General features: G+C 48.0%; 1 long non-coding RNA gene across 1 annotated transcript; it reads right to left on the bottom strand.

Moving 5' to 3' along the window:
* Positions 1-1,112: 1,112 nt before the first annotated feature.
* Positions 1,113-18,511, bottom strand: LOC106732995 (uncharacterized). Its single transcript, XR_012906958.1, has 3 exons — positions 14,952-18,511; positions 12,923-12,988; positions 1,113-2,988 (listed from the first exon to the last, which is right to left on the bottom strand). It is a non-coding gene; the product is annotated as an uncharacterized LOC106732995 (long non-coding RNA).
* Positions 18,512-18,722: the final 211 nt, after the last annotated feature.

Genomic DNA, 18,722 nt, shown 5'->3' with positions numbered 1-18,722 from the left:
ACCAGCACCGTACAAAAGTAGGAAGTCAAAGTGATTTTGTTTTTTTAGAATGACCCAGAATCTGAAAAAGCAACGAGGAGTCCTGTGGCACCTTATAGACTAACTGAAGTGTAGGAGCATAAGCTTTCGTGGGCAAAGACCCACTTCGTCAGATGCATGTGACGAAGTGGATCTTTGCCCACGAAAGCTTATGCTCCTACACTTCAGTTAGTCTATAAGGTGCCACAGGACTCCTCGCCGCTTTTGCAGATTCAGACTAACACGGCTACCCCTCTGATACCAGAATCTGAAAGTTTCCTCATTCAAACTGGTTTTGTGCTGCCCATTCAGCATGCTTGCAGAATAGTGGAAATGATGTTCAACACCTCTGGTTTGTATGCTGAATGTGGTCTGCTGCTGAATTTGTTTCTAAGTTTAATCCTGTTAGTAGTGTTCATTACTTGGTTATCCTTTGTACCACGACAACAGCTGAGATGAGCCAGGGGACTCAGTGATCTGTAGGATTGGAGGGATGCTGCCTTGGACAGAAAGCCAGCTAGGTGAAATGCACTTTTCTCTTTAGGTCACTGCAGTCTAATTTTTTAGGACTTTGTGCAAGGAACAGTTGTGGACTGAGGCTTTGGCCAGAGATGGATTTGGTGTGAGCAGCATCTTATTCAAAGCACTTGGCTGGGCAACTGATTGATGAGAGTGTCTGGCTTTTGCTCTCCTGTCTGGCAGCTGAATTCTAAATCGGGGATTGTCTTTGGCTGCTGTCAATTGCAGGAAGTACACTACATTTTTTTTTAAACATCTGATTAGGTTAGGTACATTCTTCTGAAAACTGAAAAGTAAAATGCTGTAAGTAAATAATAAATCTGTATTACTGTTGGTATTGAAATAGCCTTCAAAATATGCCAAGCCCATACTCTGAAAATGAAACCTTTATATATGTACAGATATACAATCCGCCAACATATAAAAGCACTCACTTGTACCTTGCTAAAACTACAGCCTTACATCACTTAAGACATAATTAATTCGCTTTGCATGTTACAGTACCTAACTGCACGCAGCTCCTGCCTTGATATAAGTAATGCTTCAACTTTGCTTTACTAGTATTTACAGTCTTGAATATGTATGATACAATACGTACTTTGATTTGGAACATGAGATTAATTATTATTTGAAGATTTGCTACACTTGTGTGAATTCGCTCCTTTTTCTCTGAGAAAATTTTTGGGATCTTTTTGTTGTTAGTGTCTGTGTACCTGTGGGCTGTGTCTACACTGGCACCTTTTTCCGGAAATGCTTAAAACGGAACAGTTTTCCGTTATAAGTATTTCCGGAAAAAGAGCGTCTACATTGGCAGGATGCTTTTCCAGAAAAGCACTTTTTCCGGAAAAGCGTCCGTGGCCAATGTAGTCACGCTTTTCCAGAAAAAAGCCTCGATTGTCATTTTCGCGATTGGGGCTTTTTTGAGGAAAAGTCTACTGTGCTGTCTACACTGGCCCTTTTCCGGAACAGTTTTCCGGAAAAAGGACTTTTGCCCGAGCGGGAGCAGCATAGTTTTTCCGGAAAAGCAGCTGATTTCTTACAGTAAATCGTCACTGCTTTTCCGGAAATTCAAGGGGCCAGTGTAGACAGCTCGCAGCTTATTCTGGAAAAGCGGCTGCTTTTCCGGAATAAGTGGCCCAGTGTAGACACAGCCTATATGACTATTAACTGAAGGCAAGTATTGGTTACTAAATTATTATAAGAAACACTTGAGGATATAATTGCCTATTAGTGTTATCAGAGGGGTAGCCGTGTTAGTCTGTATATGTAAAAACAATGAGGAGTCCTGTGGCACCTTAGGGTACGTCTACACCACAGACAAGATCGAAGCTGCTGCTTTCAGGGTTCGAATTAGCGGGTGTAGTGAAGACAGCTAAATCGAACTGAGGGAGCACTCCAGTTGATGCCGGTTGTCCTGCTTCCACGAGGAGTAAGGGAAGTTGAAGGGAGAGTGTTCTTCCTTCGACTTCCTGCAGTGTGGACAGTGCCAAAAGTCGAGTTAAGGTACTTCGACTTCAGCTACGCAATTAACGTAGTTGAAGTTGCGTATCGTAATCCGACCTTACCCCCTAGTGTAGACATACCCTCTAAGACTAACAGATTTATTCAGGCATAAACTTGCGTGGGTAAAAACTGACAGGTTTTTTTACATGAAAGCTTATGCCCAAATAAATCTTTAGGTGCCACAGGACTCTTCATTGCTACTAATATTGTTTTTCTAGTGCAGAAGGAGCCCTATGGAACTATAAAAGATCTGGTCTGAGTTTTATTTGTATATAGCCATAGAATAGAAGACTTAGAGGCTACTATAAAATGGCTACTATAAATATCTGAGAATCTTCTGATCGATTTGCTTGAATGACATTTTACATAATGAAAGTGGTTTAAAATCACATCCGTTTGGTTTTTTTTTTTTTTTTTTTTGCAGGATTCCGTTGTAATTGACACTAATCCAAACCATCTCACTTCCTTCTCTCCCAGAGTTTTATTATTAGTAATAACAAAATACAAGACAAATGGAACCCAGTCATTAACATGGCAGACCAAAGGGAGCTGTATGGGTTAAGAAAACAATTACTGCAGGAATAGAAGGCTACTAAGAAGATGCAGATACTGAGTTAGGTCTTGAACCAAAACCCATTGAAATGGGCTTTGGATCAGACCCTTAGTATCCAAACTCACTCCCTTCTTGGGGTTGTTTCAGTAATTCAGACATACAATTGCCCAACAGGAACACGTCCATGATAACTGCGTGACCAGTCTAATATTGAGAAACGTTCTTTGAGATGTCAGTGATTGAAGGTGTTTAGCGTCTCACCCTTACGGCTCCTCCAAGAAAGGTCACCTCCAGCAGCCGAGGGAAGAGAGCCACCTGAGTCCTTGGTGCTCATCTGGCAGCCCTGCTACTTACTGCATTCTCAGAGCAGGGGAGTCAACAGCCTCCGCACGGGCCTGTAGGCAAAATGAGAGGAGCGTTGTCTCTGTGTTCCTAGGGGCAGGGCTTTGGGTGGACGGGGCGTGCCGCCCCCTCCCCCCCACCTTCAGTACTGTATGGAGCTCACAGCATGGTGGTTTGGCGGCCTGGGACTCCAGAGCCCGAGGTCCCTTCGAATTGCTGTGCCCCAGGGCAGCTGCTTGTCCCTGTCAATGGGCCTGTCAAAAGAACATTCTGTGAGGGACAACAGGAGGGCTAAGACACGAGGGGTCCCTCAGGCTGGACTGGCTTCTGAAATCAACAGCCCAGGGTCCATTGGCGATGGCTTGTATCTGCACTAAGCGGCACAGCATTGAAGGCTAGCCGTAGCAGTTCAATTCAAGGAATTCAGAAGCCTGTCCAAGGGCTGCAGAAGAGAGAAGGCAGAAGATTCTGGAAGTGAATTGCTGGCGAGGTAAGTGGTGTCGGGAGGGGGTTTGGGTTGGGTGGAACACTGGTGCATCTCCAAAGGCAAGAAGTGGCTGTATAACACCTCAGTAGAAGGGGGACCAATCTCCTCAGCGACAAGCTGGCTAATGTCCCTAGGAGAGAGTAAGACTAACAGCAAAACAGACGAGTAAAAAGCGGGAAACGTATGAGCACCCGGACTCAGGTGACAATCCCAATATTTCCTTCTGGCCTTGGAATCTATGAATTTCCTGGATCGCTACACGTCTGTGTCAGACCAAAGCACCCTATAAAGCCGTGATAGGCAACCTAGCCTAATGAACGGGCCATACGCGTGACCCTTCTTCATCTCAGTGGCCGCCAGATTGTCCCAATCAAGATGGTCTCCCAGTATAGTGTCATTCTGCTAACGGTGCTTGCCGACCTAGAGTATGTGGGGTGGGCCGATTGGACCCTAGCGGTGCTTTGTTTGGATGCAGAGGGAGCACACCACGCACAGCCAATGTTGTGTGCAATCAACACGCACCTCCCTTGTTACCCACCAGCTCTGTGATTATTGGGGAACCAGAACATGGTCACCTGTCAGCCTTGTGCTCTTGGGGAGTCAGGGAGTGACACTCATGGAAAACCATTCCCCTCCCTCAGGCCTCTGCTAGAATCAAAGACAAAGCAAAGAAAAGGCCAGGGAAGACACACCTAAACTGCTTCAGACAAGGGTGATACAATTAAGGAAACACCCCAGCCTCATTTACATTAAAGATGGAACAGAGGGACATCTCATTAGCATACAGAATGGAGAGCAGCTCTTCCAAGGCAGGAACCGCACTGAACTATGGGACACCGAAAGCAGAGAAGCACTGCCTGATGGGAAATCCCTGCTCCAGATGCTAATGAACCTAAGCCTGCTCACACCCAGATTAGTCATTATCAGACCAATTCTAGTAACGATCCTATTGACATCCAAAATACTGAAACTGCCAAGTTGCATTGTGAGCTCGTTCAAGGAACATCACCCATAACCAGGTGTGATCAGTCTCTATTGTCTCTCCTCTTTCTCTTTGAACTATCTCTATAAAACTCCTATCCTTGCCCCAAGAAAACTGTTCTGATACCTGGACTTAAACTGCATCAGTTCCATTGAGACTTCTTCATCTCCTGTCTGATCGTGCTGGGGGCTCTGTCCTGCTTTTCTCCTGCCCTCTGGACCCCCGGCTACCATCATCATCTGGGAACCCCGATCAGTGCAAGCTCCGTGGAGTGGTGAGGTCTCTCTCTCTCTCTCTCTCTCTCTCTCTCTCTCTCTCTCTCTCTCTCTCAACTATCTCTCTAAGCATAGCCTCCTGACCCTGCCCTGTGTAAACTGTTATATGGTTACCTAACATGTGTAATCAGCTTCAATTTAGATTTAATATTGTAATTGTTAGATTTAATATTGTAACTGTTTGATATCTATTCACTACTCAGAAATAAATCACTTTCATTGTTAAACTGGTTGCTTCTCTCTCTTTCTTTCTCTTTTGCTCACTCTTCCTTAAGGGGTGTTGTTTTGGCTTCCCCATTCGCTCTGCAACAACGCTTCCTGTACCCAAGCAAAAGATCCCTGTAGTGCCCAAAATCCTGTGGGGTTTGCTCATCGTGTGGTTTACCTGTGAATGACTGTGGTGTGAAAGTGGGGATAAGGGGTGCTGAACCTGGGGGCTTATGAGGATGGCAGCTTAAAGTGCTGTTTAATCCAGCCTACGGAGTCCAAAGGCACATGAGGGTGCAGTGTGGCATTGCTGTGAAACCCAGCCAGCTGAGTCCAGGGACATATGAGGGGGTCAGCTTGTGAGTGCTGAGTACCCAGTCCTCTCAGACGTGCTCTGATTAGTGGGTGTGAGTGTCTGTGTGTGTTGCTAAGGTGGGAAGAACCCCATCCTGAGGAACCTAGTTCCTGCAGGAGAGCTCCAGTGGGAGGGGGAATTGGCAGCAGGGAGAATTCAGCTCCATATGAGAGCCCAAGTAAGCACCAACAGCACACTGATAGAACTGTTAACCTTCCCCCAGTCCCATAAGGGTAACCCTGATAAATGAGCATACCCCAGGGTATTGGGCAAATCTGGTAACACCCTTCACGTGCCCTCGCTTTCCGTGCATGGCGACACTGGATAACTTTGCATTCCTGGGCACGGGTGTAAATAACTCTGAGCAAGGACTGGAGCATCAGGCCTAGATTTGCAGCGTTCCTGGCTGGCGGCAGAAGGTAGCGAGGTGAGATTGGGGAGAACACACCGGAGCGGTGATCAAGAGTGTACTGGCAATCAAAATAGGCCTGGGAAATTAAGTAGTTCGAATTAAGGGCTGTGTAGCCACTTAATTCGAACTAGCTGGAGGCTAGTCCTTCCCAGGTTCCCCTTGGTGGCCACTCTGGGCCAAACCAGGAAAACTCCTCTCCTCTCCCCCAGCCCCGGGCCCTTAAAGGGGTAGACTCTGGCCAGACGGCACTTGGTGGCCATGTCGTCACCCCTGTGTGCCCCTCAAGCCCCGCCCCTGCGTCATGTCCAGCACGCGGCGCAGGCGGCGGGTCGGGCTCTGCGTGCCGCATACAACACGGACATGGAGCCACTTGGTGTGAAGGGCAACGGTGTGCGGACAGGACGGCCCACCGGACGACGGCCCACCAGGAAATTCCTGGTATCCCGCTGGGCCAGTCTGCCCCTGGCAGTGTTGGCTGCATTTTATGAGAGTGCTGGGCTGGACTAAACCACAGGCTGGCACTGAGGGAGGGGAGAGAGGGACTGTGGCACTTGCTATCCTGACGCATTTAGGGAGCTTAGCACCGTGGTAGATGTCTGGTATCCCCCCCCCCCCCACACCCACTATTCTTGCTCAGGAATGACAAGCCCCAAGATACCTTCCAACTCTTGGGACCTGGAGTAGAGGCGTCCCCGTCCGTGGTGCTTTCAAAGAAACACTAGCGAGAACACATTCATGTCACTCTTTGGGATGCAGATAGCACGTCCCTCTAATGGCGTTGCCGTTACTGGGGACAGTGCAAGGAAACTAGCTTTGTGCTTTCTCCTCTCACGCCTGAGAGGGACTCCCCATAGACATCTGCAGAACTCTCATTAATCCTCCTTTGCCAGGATGCCCACAAAAGCCTCGACAACACAATTCGGCCATTGGCAAGCTAAGCGCATGGCCTAGCATGCGAATATCTCACTGTTTCTTTGTACTCCCCAGCTCGTCTCTGTCTCCTGTTTTATATTTCGCCTGTAAGTGCTTTCAGGGGCAGAGACTGTCTTCTCTCTCCTGTGTTTGTACCTCATCTAGCACAACGGGATCTTGACCCACGACAAGGGACAGCAGTCAGGGCCGGCCCGAGCCACTTTGGTGCCCCGGGCCCGGGCACACGGCACATGCACGAGTCTGCCCCCGGGGCGCACAGTGCATGCATGGGCCGGCCACGGCCGCTGGCACGCAACTCGGGACCTGCCCCTGGTGCACGGCGCATGCGCTGTCCGGCCCGGCCTGGCCACCACTGCTAACGCACGCGCCAGGCCGTGCAGGGCCCCGTAGCCATGGGGGGAAGGGCGTTGCTGGCCGGGGCCACGGGGCTGGCGCTGCGGGAGCCGGGCACGCTGCGCTTGATGGCAGCTACAAGGGATGCCGCGCACCCCTTACAGCTGCCATCAGGCACCCCCCATCGGTTGGCGCCCCAGGCAGCTACCCAGCTAGCCCGTGCCTCAATCCGGCCCTGACTGCGGTAACACAAACAGCTACAACAGAAACATACATCCTTACGCCATCCGAGCAAAGTGGTTGGACAACAGGTGGACCGAGCAACTGCAGCCTGTAACCCTCTCCAGATGTTCTAAGTCAGATTCTGTATCGCCGCAAGACACAGTGTTTCTAGCACAAATTCTATGAAACAGCACTTCCCAACGACTAGGTCCACTTTCCAAACACCCTCTGCTCTGCAAAGAGCAAAGCTGAAGGACTGAAGACTTAAGTATTTTGTTTAAGATCAGCTAGCCAGTGACAAGAGTCACGAATAAATCCCAGATCCCTTGAGCGCTTCGCTCGTATTATTTAACCAATAGCCCTTACTCCGTAGGAGGATGGAGAGAGGTGAACAGAATGCAGCCTGGGATTCATTTATATTTATGGACTAGTGCAGTTAGTTCTGTCAGATGATTTTCTCTCTCTTCGCTCCCCACCACCATCTGCTTTTCCCGGCCATCTGTTTGAGAAGCTTTTGGGGGGGGATTTACAAGTGACTGACATTCACACCACTGAAATAACTGATCTAGGTAGTTTTTGCCGACACATGCTTTCCCCAGAGCGTGCCACCGTGTGAACCCATGTGACTGTGCCATCCTCTGTGGCTTCCTCCACCTTGTCTGCTTGGGGATTAGCACCCAACACGTTTACCCTATGACCTGTAATGAACAGACGGGTATTACCATCCAAATAGCAGCCCCGCTCATGGATCACGCTCCGCCTGTGTTAGGCGCTGTACAAACAGAACCACCCCCCCAAAGACCTCTTGGCTCAGGTGCTGGTCTAAACCCCTTTTCTTTAGGAAGATGCTGCAGTAGCCAAAGACAGCACCGATGCTGTACCAGTTCACGGCACTGCTGTCCTATCTCCCATGCTTACTGACTCCAGGTGCTGTAGCAGGAGTTGTAAGTCCCTGTAGTAGGCGGGCCCCATCCACACCCTCTGATGCCCAGAATCCTGTGACTCTGCAGGGGGTGGCACCTCCCCTCTGGTGTCTTTATTTATAGTCCTGGCACCAACGATCTTGTGCAGCAAAATATTTACAGGGGTCGCTTGCCCTTTCCCACAGGGCCAGGGAGGAACTGAGGACTCCCTGCCTTGTGATCTCACAGCCAGCTAACCCGATTTTCCCCTCCCCCTCCTCTTTTTATAGCCATCAACTGATGGCTGATTGGTTCCTCCGCTAATATCCCCCAATCAGCCTTCTCCGGGGGGAAACTAACTGGTGCGTAAATGATCAGAGAACTGGCTCGCTTGTTAGCCTCCAGCACTCTGTCACAGTCCCCTTCCTGAATGCACACAGGCAGCTGTGTAACAGCATGTTTCCAGTGTGCGCGTGAGTGTGTGTGTGTGGGTGGGGGGAAGGTGGGGTTTTTCCTACCCCCAGAGTTGGAATGTTGTCTTGTGTCCTGAAGCATGAGGGTTGGTATGCCATATATCCTTGCATCCTTTAACATTTTAACCTCTAATCCATTTTGGAATCCTATTCAATTATTTTCTGCAATATCTTCTATGGGTGAATTAGGTTTTTTTTGTCTTACAGAGGCAGCTGTGATAGGGTACGTCTAAACTACATGCCTCCGTCGACGGAGGCATGTAGATTAGCCAGATCGGCAGAGGGAAATGAAGCCGCGATTAAAATAATCGCGGCTTCATTTAAATTTAAATGGCTGCCCCGCTCTGCCGATCAGCTGTTTGTTGGCAGATCGGGGCAGTCTCGATGCGACGCGCTGACAAAGAAGCCTTTCTTGATCGGCACAGGTAAACCTGGTTTCACGAGGCATACCTGTGCCGATCAAGAAAGGCTTCTTTGTCGGCGCGGCGCGTCCAGACTGCCCCGATCTGCCGACAAACAGCTGATCGGCAGAGCGGGGCAGCCATTTAAATTTAAATGAAGGCGCGATTATTTTTATCGTGGCTTCATTTCCCTCTGCCGATCTGGCTAATCTACATGCCTCCGTCGATGGAGGCATGTAGTCTAGACACACCCTTAGTGTGTAACTTAAAAACAACAACGAGTAGTCCTGTGGCACCTTAGAGACTAACAAAAATATATCTAGTATCATGAGCTTTCGTGGGCACAACCCGCTTCTTCAGACGAGATGATCTTTAGGGGAGAAAAAGAAGGGGGAACCTCAGAATAAGAATGGATAGGGAGAAACAATTTTACCTGTAGTCCTGGTGCTAATGAGGCTAATTGAGCGGGCTGGATGTGTTCCATATGTAGCTTTTTGGTATTTGTTATGAGGCAGGGTAAAAAATCGGAGCAATCACGGGGGAAGCAGAGGTAGTGGAGGAGGAGGGAAAATATTGGCAATGTTTATTTAAATAATTTTTAATCTCTCATTGGAATGCCCCAGCTGATCGGCTCTTCTGCTGCATGCCAAGAAGTTGTAATTTACAGAATAATGTTGAACAGCTGTTTGGTGCTCAGACTGCATGGTGCGGCTTTCAGCATCGGGCCTAAGGAATAAAGGAGGAAGAAAGAGACACCTCTAGAAAGACGGGGGAGAAAAAGAGTCAAGGCACCAGAAGCCCGAAGAAGGAGCCATTGGGTTGTGCCCTGAGTCAAACAAAGTAAATTCCCAGTGAAAAGGCTGGGCTGAGAGTAGAACACCCCTCACTCCTCACACCCCCAGCTTTCACCAGGCATTTCAGAATATTTAGCTTCAAGAGAAATTCCAAGATTTCTACTTTTTGTCCTGATAGGCGGCAAAATTGACCAAAGTGGACCATGACTTTGGTCGGGCCCCGCCTCTGACTAACACTTGCTAATATTTGGCCCAGCCAAAAAGCAATGTGAAGCCGGAGTCTTGTAGGCCTGCTGCTAGCCTCTCATGGAGCACTTCTTTGGGGCCTTGCGCAACCCCCAGGCAGCTCCTATTTGGGGTGTGGAGTCCTGGTGGGGGTTAGAGCAAGAGGCCAGGCACCACATGGAGGCTGGGAGAGGACGAGAGCATCCTGTCTCCGCCCTACCTGCTCTTTCTGGCTCAGAGGCATCTCAGTCTCCCCACCAGGCAGAACCAGGGTCCAGCAAGGAGATTTTGAAGGCACCAACTTTGGCTTCTGCCTACGCCTGAAGCACCTCTAGTCAACAGAAGAAGGCAAACTCTCCTTGTGCCAATGAAGCTGCTACACTCGCAAACTCAACATTAACCCAGTAGCTGCTGGATGAAAATCTTGTCCAAAAGCATATGGGGGATGAGGGAAGGGTGCCAGCCAGACTGCCACTGGCTCATCTCTCTGGAAAAACAACTGCAACCACCAGGGTCCGAGTCAAGCAAGGACATGGCCCTTGCTCTTGAGCATCCTGGGGAAGGCTCCCCCAATGCAATCAACTTTGTTTCAGCACGCGCCGGAAGCCATCTAATGCAGAAAGCAGAATGAGAGTGAAACTTTGGCTCTACTCCTGCTTAGCTCACAAGCGACAGTATTGTGTTAAAAGACATACACATCAAACCCCACCCCTAACACAATGCAGCAACAGAGCGCTGCTTACGTGCGCAGGAGTCCAGAACTGGAAGAGCAGGAGACAGAGATGTTGGGGGTTCAGACTCAGACGCCCTGGCAAAGCTGGGGGTGGAGGCGGGAGGGGCATGGCCTGTAACTGCTCATGCCGCTCCTGGATTAATAGGGTTGCCACATGTCCAGTTTTCAACCAGAATGCCTGGTCGAAAAGGGACCAGCACCACCCACTGGCACCTGTGGCTCTGACCGGCTCCTGGAAGCAGCAGCAAGTCCCCCCTCCCCTTCACAATTCTATGCATAGGGGCAGCCAGGGGGCTTCACATGCTGCCCCTGCCCCAAGTGCTGGTTCTGCAGCTCCCATTGGCTGCAAACCGTGGCCAATAGGAGCTGCAGGGGTGGCGCTTGCAGATGGAGCAGTGCACAGAGTCCCCATCTGTGCCTCAACCTAGAAGCCGGGAGGAGGCGGGGGAGAAAATGACATGCTGCTGCTTCTGGGAGCTGCCTGAGGTAAGTGCTGCCCAGATCCTGCACCCTGAGCCCTTTCCACACCTCAACATGCTGCCCCAGCCCTGATCCCGCTCCTGCCCCCCAATCTGCTCAGCCCTAGCCCAGAGCCTGCATCCTCACCCCCCCAACCTCCTGCCCCAGCCTTTCCTGCCCATCCCCTTGCATGCTCTGAATCTCTTGATGCGAACCCAGAGCACCCTCCTTCACCCTAAACTCCTCATTCCCAGCCCCATCCGAGTCCGCCCCTCCAGCCAGAGCCTCACAACTCCCCCACACTCCAGCCCCCTGTTCCAGCCTGATGAAAATGTGAGGAGCGGGAGAACAAGTAGTCTCGGTGCCATTACATGGGACAATACGCCACACCCAGTAGGTGTGTGGGTTACATTAACACTGGGAACCCAGGCAAACAACGGTCTATGTTTAGATGAGCTGGGCTCTTCCTTGGCTTTCCACTAGCCTGGTTAGTGACCTTGAAAAGTATCTGCCCCCCTCTCTCTCAGTTTCCCCATGTGTAAGATGAGGATCAAGGTCATGAGGAAAAACTTCCTAACTGGCAGAGTGGTTAAACTGGAATCAATTGCCTAGGGAGGTTGTGGAATCTCCATCTCTGGAGATATTTAAGAGCAGGTTGGACAGACATCTATCAGGGATGGTCTACACGGCACTTGGTCCTGCTGTGGGGGCAGGGGACTGGACTCGATGACCCCTCGAGGTCCCTTCCAGTTCTAGTGTTCTACGATGCTATGAACGTTTTCTGAAGTCCGGCAAAGAGCATGCCCAGATCTGCAAGTTCTTTTGCTTTCTCCATGCGGATAGGCCATTTGAATTACTGCATAAAGATTTATTTCAACTTAAGTTACAAATCTCATGTTTCTTGTGGATCCACAGATATACCGATATATGGATGCCAGACAGGTCATATATCTTAGCTACTTACATCACCCCAATGCCGCAGGGCACGTCTACACTAGGAAATTATTTTGAAATAATAATTCCAAAAATAGCTATTTTGAAATAAGCTTATTCCCCAAGGAAAGCAGGAGTACAGATTTTGAAATAACCAGCCCGTTATTTCGAAATTGCCAGCTTTGGTGGTGTGGCTTTATTTTGAAATAAGGGGGGTTATTTTGAAATAACTCCCTAGAGTAGACCACGGCATAATGTCTGAACACCTCACAATCCTGAATACATTTATCCTTACAATATGTCTCTCCTCTGAGGTAGAGCAGTGGTATTGTTCCCATTACACAGAAGAGAAACTGAGGCTTAAGGAGACTCCGGCTATGTCTACACTACACAGGTTATTTCTAAATAAGTTATTTCAAGATAATAACTCCCACAATAACTATTTTGAAATAAGCTTATTCATCGTCACAAGCAGGGGTTGTTATTTTGAAATAACAGGCTTGGTAGTGTGGACACGCCACTTGTTATTTCGAAATAACTCCCCAGTGTAGACAAGGGGCTTGCCCAGGCTCATACAGGAAACTGATGGTGGAACAGGGAATTAAACCTGGCTCTCCTAGCCTCTCAAACCTCCTTCTGACCTCTACCTTGGGAAAGGACAGGGGTATCTGCAAAAGAGGTTAAAAGATCCAAAGTCCTGTCCAATTCATAACCACAGATATAAGATGTCACCATTTTTCAGTCAGGCCTATCTATCCTCGAGAGCCTCACAACAGCATGACCTCTTTCCAGCTGCAACCCTAAAAGGCGACTTTGAAGTTTAACACCATCCTTTTTTTTCTGACAATTGCTCTTACAAACCTTTCAGCTGAAATGGTGAGTGCGTTGGAAAACTTCCTCTTCTTCAAAGAGCCCAAAGTATCCTCTCTGCATATTGAAATAAAAAGTAGTTACACAACAAGTGGACATACTTTAAGCTCTTTCTACTTTCATACAAAATGGAGTTATGATGAGTCTTGACTAAAATAAAAAGCTGTGCTTCCTACACAGTGAAACTTCAGAAGTAAATAAGCCAACGTAAAAGAAATAAAAGTACAATAAAACAAAAGAGGAAAATTATGTGTATCCTATCCCATATTAATATTTCTGAAATACAGCAAACTATGTGGGAACAATTCTCCATCAAACTTTTCACTTTAATTAGAGCTATCTTTTAGAAGGAAAACCACTGAAGAAGGGCAGAGGTAGCGAGTGAGAGTTATAAAAACTACGCCAATTAAGCTACATTTTGGAAAAGCACTTGGCGCATCCTCTTTCTTCCACCCCCTCTTTTTCTAACTTTTTAGTAGAACAAAGATATTAATTGTTTGAATGAAATCTTTGCAGGCAGATTGGGCTTTCTATCACCATAGTACAACCCATTAGCTGAGAATGTATTTGTATCTATGTTTAAAAACTCTTCAACTGAATCCACTCTGCCATATCTTAAGGAAACACCAATTGGCCCAAAGAAAATAAGGAAGTTTTGGTCTTGCTTTTAGCCAGGGGTTGGACTTGATGACCTCCTGAGGTCTCTCCCAACCCCATGGTTTTATGACTGTTTTTGTCCCTCTCTTCCTCCAGTAATAACCTCCCCTCTTCCTTACCCTGCCCTTCCTCCCTGGTCTATATCTCTTAGCTAGTCCTTCATTCTACTCCTAGGGTATGTCTAGACTACAGGCTTTTGTCGACAGAAGTTTTGTCGACAGATACTGTCAACAAAGCTTCTGTCGACAAAGAGCGTCTAGACTACATTGAGTTCTGTCGACAAAGCAAGCTGCTTTGTCGACAAAACCCTGTAGTCTAGACACAACCCTACATGCAATAACACCTTCTGTCGACAGAACTCTGTCGACAGAAGGTGTTATGCCTCGTAAAATGAGGTTTACCAGCGTCGACAAAACTGCTGAGTTCTGTCGACGTTATGTCGACAGAACTCAGTGGTAGTGTAGACGCAGGTATAGTTTTGTCGACAAAAGTCCACTTTTGTCGACAAAACTCTGTAGTCTAGACACACCCCTATTTACTAATTCTTAATATACACACACAAGAAGTTTAGTTTGGTGGCACATGCTGCAAATCAATTTTGTGGCTAGGCTATTCACGTAACCTCCAGAGGAATTTAGGGTTTCAGATGTGAACGTCTGAATCAGAGTAAAAGAAAAAAAAAAAAGAACAGAATGGAAAATAGCTGGTTTTATTTTTATCCCAGCCAAAGTGGAGAAAGATAAATATTTGGACAGCTGTGGATGAAGGCTAGCCCGCAACCAAACACAAGTAATTATTTTCAGTTCTCCTTGATGTGCCATTCAAACGCTGCCTCTTTCAGTCCCTATCAGGAAACTATCTCCTTGCAACCCCACATCAAGTCCATGTGTTTATTTATGCAGTCGATCCTAAGCCATAGTCAGAAAATTGGCCTACATTGTACATGCCAGCCCTATATTAATTCTTCAGAACATGTGTCCGGTAGGTTAGTACCTTGGCTAGTCTGGGCTCCCTTTGGATTTTTTCTCCTTACATCAGGGGCTAGAATGCCAGCCTTCAGTTTGAAATTCTCTAAGCTTTTCATGATCTTTCCACACCACTTACCTACACAGGGGGCTTCCTCACGACACGGGCAAAACCAAGGCCCCATTCTGTTCCACCAAAGGATGACTGTGTCTATGCTAGGGGTGGTCAGATGTCCCGATTTTATAGAGACAGTCCCAATATTTGGGACTTTGTTTTAGATAGGCGCCTACTACCCCCCGCCACCGTTCTGATTTTCCACACTTGCGATCTGGTCACCCCACTGCATGCAGAACCTGCGTATCCCTCACAACCTGTGTGGTTTGCAGAACCTGCTCACCTTATGTGGGATAACAGAAGAGAGAACTGCTCAGGTTCTGCACACAGCCAATTTTTGCAACCCTGTTGAAGAAGAGGAGATACTGCAACCCCATTTACCTCACTACAGCCCCGCCCAGCCTCTTCCTCTGCGGAAGGAACGTTGGGATTTCACCTCAGGACGCGCTCAAGGCCAGTTCATTCCTGATTCAAGAAAAAGACCTCGAACAAACAGCCTGGAAGCTTCCGAATTTCCTATTCACTCTTCAGGGGTGGGGCATTGACCATTGTCAATCAGACCCTGAAGAGCTCAACCAGTCGGTGTCTAAGTACTGGAGACTAATAGCTTACGTAGAGCCACTACTGTGTCAGGGCGGAAAGTCCATGTGGATGCTGCTCACAATGTTGCAAGACACTTGCAACCTCCAGGAACCCAGAGCTAGCCAGCTCAGACCCTAAAGCGGGTGGCATTCACTGGGAGGAGGGCAGACCCAGCATTCCTCATACGGTACATTCCTAAGGGAACCAAGGCCGGGTTGATTTAGTTGGAATTGGTCCTGCCTAGAGCAGGGGGCTGGACTTGATGACCTTCTGAGGTCTCTTCCAGTTCTATGATTCTATGTTTCTAAGGCCATGTGGGGGATGGGGCCTTTTTGTTTGCAGTGATAAATCCCTGGCGCTAGTTCAGGTTCCCAGATGGTTTCAACAAAAATACCAGACACACTTGACATGACATCACAATCGACATTCCGTCTTATTTAGAAAATACCAGACATTTCTATTTTCTCAATTTGTATTTTCTCAATTTGTTTTCCAAGCAGAAAGCTAAAATACTGAACTGTCCAGCGTGTAGTCAACCTGTGGAACTCCTTGCCAGAGGAGGCTGTGAAGGCTAGGACTATAACAGAGTTTAAAGAGAAGCTAGATAATTTCATGGAGGTTAGGTCCATAAAAGGCTATTAGCCAGGGGATAAAATGGTGTCCCTGGCCTCTGTTTGTCAGAGGCTGGAGAGGGATGGCAGGAGACAAATTGCTTGATCATTGTCTTCGGTCCACCCTCTCTGGGGCACCTGGTGCTGGCCACTGTCGGCAGACAGGTTACTGGGCTAGAAGGACCTTTGGTCTGACCCAGTACGGCCGTTCTTATGTTCTTATGTCCAGTTCAAAACCGGACACCTGGCAACCCTACTGACAATTACACGCCTCTCCAGGGCAGAGGCCTATGTGGAATTGTTTCTCCTTTCTCACTCGGCATATACAAAGTACTGTCATTAGACTGATAGATGTTTTCAAACGGGCCTTATTTGATAAAGAATAGCTCCCCCCAATAGTCTTTCTGCCCTTGGATAACACCCACCTATGTGCAGGTATTTATGTGCCATAGCTTTCCAGCTGTGCCCAAGCTCTTCAACTATTTAGAGGTCCAGGAAGTGACACAGACTTGCTGCTTTTCCCCATCGACCCTCCTATCCCATTTCCTCGGGTGTTTGCTCACACAGAAGTCTAAACAAATGGGATTTCTCTCATCTGCCTGCCCCCCCCCCCTTTCTGCCTGGATAATAGGGATTATCAGCCACACTTGGCAGAATAAATTCAAGGGAAATTTGCAGATCATGAAAGTTTCTGATCAGGACCGTTTCCCCCCCCCCAGCTATCCCTCTTTACTATTCATCTCATGTTCAGTCCTCTGTTCTGCTTGCTCGTCTCCATTCTGGGTCAGCTATGTTAATTGATTTGTTCCACAGCTGCAGTTGTAGCGATCGGTTTTTGCTAGCTTAGCTGATGTTTATTATGCGGCCCCATCAGTATAAACCACTATCTGCAGGCTGTGGTCAGACTTAAAAAAAAATGAAATAAAAAAATTCGACAGACAAGACAATGTTCAAATGCTGCTAAAAGTTCCAAACTGGGATACTCATCTATTCCATCCTGCATTGTGTTCCTTGAGCTGGTTCTGTGCATGGCAGAGTTCTTAGCCTCTGGTCCTTCTCGATACGCAATGTATGCCCCCTAGAAACCTGAGGAAGAATTAAGAAGTAGCTGACACCGAAGCAGGGAGGTCTCCCTCTTGTAGTTTTTGAAGGTTTCACTGTTGCAACTTGGCTAGGGATGTGGCGGGCAGAGGTTTTAAGATTCCCACCTTTTGCTGGGGGGCTCAATTGCAGACTGAGGGCAGCTTGTGAGCCTCTGATCCAGCATAGGGCTGATTTGAGGCCTAATGTATGATGGTATGACTCGGCCCCGGACTACCAGCGGACCATCTAGTGTATGAACATTCCAATGGTGCCTTCAGGGGGAGGGGCTAGAGCAGAGGGATAGATACCTCCCAGGGAGGCCCTCTGTGTTGGGATCATTCCTGGGAAAAGGGGTGGGGCACTTACCACTATGTGGTGAATCCTTTCACTAATGCAAAGTGGCTGCTACATAACCCTGCATAGCACCTTCCTCTTTTCTTTGGCACCTGCTGCTTTATTGACCAGAGGTGGTAACAGAGGTGAAGCCAGTTAGGACGCCATCTCTTAAAGCACTCGGGGGGGAAAAATCAAGACCCCGGTTTGCATGTGGGGACCCTGCAGCCTTAGAATCATAGAATCATAGAATGCTAGGACTGGAAGGGACCTCGAGAGGTCATCGAGTCCAGTCCCCTGTCCTCATGGCAGGACCAAATACTGTCTAGACCATCCCCGATAGACATTTATCTAACCTGCTCTTAAATATCTCCAGAGATGGGGATTCCACAACCTCCCTGGGCAATTTATTCCAGTGTTTAACCACCCTGACAGTTAGGAACTTTTTCCTAATGTCCAACCTAAACCTCCCTTGCTGCAGTTTAAGCCCGTTGCTTCTCGTTCTATCCTCAGAGGCCAAGATGAACAAGTTTTCTCTCTCCTCCTCATGACACACTTTTAGATACCTGAAAACTGCTATCATGTCCCCCCTCAATTTTCTCTTTTCTAAACTAAACAAGCCCAATTCTTTCAGCCTTCCCTCATAGGTCATGTTCTCTAGACCTTTAATCATTCTTGTTGCTCTTCACTGGACCCTCTCCAATTTCTTCACATCTTTCTTGTGTAGTTCCACCATCTGCCCCTCACATGAGTGCATGCCAGCTGTAATCAATGAAGGGGGGAGCATTATTCATTTTGAAGGTGCAGTTGAAGGAAATCACAGGACTCTGTGGGCACCCTAACCCTAACCATACACAGCAGGGCTAAATTTGAAATAAGCTACACAACTTGAGCTGCGCTAATTGCTCAGCTTAAGTCGAAATAGCTTCTTTTGACTTTTGGCACGGTCTACACCACAGTTATTTCGAAAGAGAAAACTCTTCCCCCAACGTCCCTTATACCTCCTCCAGTGAGGGTTGCAGGAATCGGACTCATAGACTTTAAGGTCAGAAGGGACCATTATGATCATCTAGTCTGACCCCCTGCACAGTGCAGGCCACAGAATCTCACCCACCCCTCTTAGAATAATCCTCTCACCTATATCTCAGATATTGAAGCCTTCAAATACTTTGAAGACTCCAAGATGCAGAGAATCCTCCAGCTGTGATCTGTGCCCCATGCTACAGAGGAAGGCAAAAAACCTCCAGGGTCTCTGCCAATCTACCTTGGAGGAAAATTTCCCGACCCCAAATATGGCGATCAGCTAAACCCTGAGCATGTGGGCAAGACTCACCGGCCAGACACCCAGAAAGTTCTCTATAGTAACTCCTATCGGAGTAAGAAGCTGGTTATTTCAAATTTATTTTGAAATCATTGGCTTGCTGTGTAGACGCGCAGAACATTAT

Source organism: Pelodiscus sinensis, chromosome 13 (genome assembly GCF_049634645.1).
Source record: "Pelodiscus sinensis isolate JC-2024 chromosome 13, ASM4963464v1, whole genome shotgun sequence".
NCBI classification, from domain to species: domain Eukaryota; kingdom Metazoa; phylum Chordata; order Testudines; family Trionychidae; genus Pelodiscus; species Pelodiscus sinensis.
This window is presented reverse-complemented; position numbering and strand designations above follow the sequence as displayed.